This window comes from Mastomys coucha, unplaced genomic scaffold, assembly GCF_008632895.1.
Source record: "Mastomys coucha isolate ucsf_1 unplaced genomic scaffold, UCSF_Mcou_1 pScaffold21, whole genome shotgun sequence".
NCBI classification, from domain to species: domain Eukaryota; kingdom Metazoa; phylum Chordata; class Mammalia; order Rodentia; family Muridae; genus Mastomys; species Mastomys coucha.
The window spans coordinates 16,083,826-16,084,224 of NW_022196904.1; the positions used below are offsets into that span (position 1 = coordinate 16,083,826).

At 47.4% G+C, this 399-nt stretch overlaps 1 protein-coding gene and 1 long non-coding RNA gene across 5 annotated transcripts in view; one reads left to right on the plus strand and one right to left on the minus strand.

The window, feature by feature from the left end:
* The window catches only part of Mypop (Myb related transcription factor, partner of profilin), a 13,818-nt gene that overhangs the window by 3,343 nt on the left and 10,076 nt on the right, over positions 1–399 (plus strand). The window lies entirely within an intron of this gene.
* LOC116101730 overlaps positions 1–399 on the minus strand; it is an 11,758-nt gene that overhangs the window by 1,498 nt on the left and 9,861 nt on the right. The window lies entirely within an intron of this gene.

Consider the following 399-nt stretch of genomic DNA (forward strand, 5'->3'; position numbering starts at 1 on the left):
ACAAACAAACAAAACAAAACAAAAAAAAAACTGGGTGCATGGAGGAGAAAGACATGATCTGGGGAGGCACTGGGGAAGAGGGGGGTGATGGGCGTGATCCCACCAAGTAGTTCTTTTTTTACCTAATGTCTGAAGTAGCTTTTTTGTTGTTTTTGTTTTTGTTTTTTGGGTTTTTTTTTGTTTGTTTGTTTTAGTATAGAATACAGTTTATTCAGGGCATGGGGAGAGGAGTTAAGAGGGTAGTAGAGGAAGAAAAGAGGAGTAGAGGAGAGGCCAGCCATGAGCACGTGGAGAAAGAGTGGAGAAGGGAGTGGGGAGAGAGCGGGAGCAAGAGAGGAGAGGGGCAGGAGAGGAGAGGGGCAGGAGAGGAGAGGAGAGGGGCAGGAGAGGAGAGGGGCA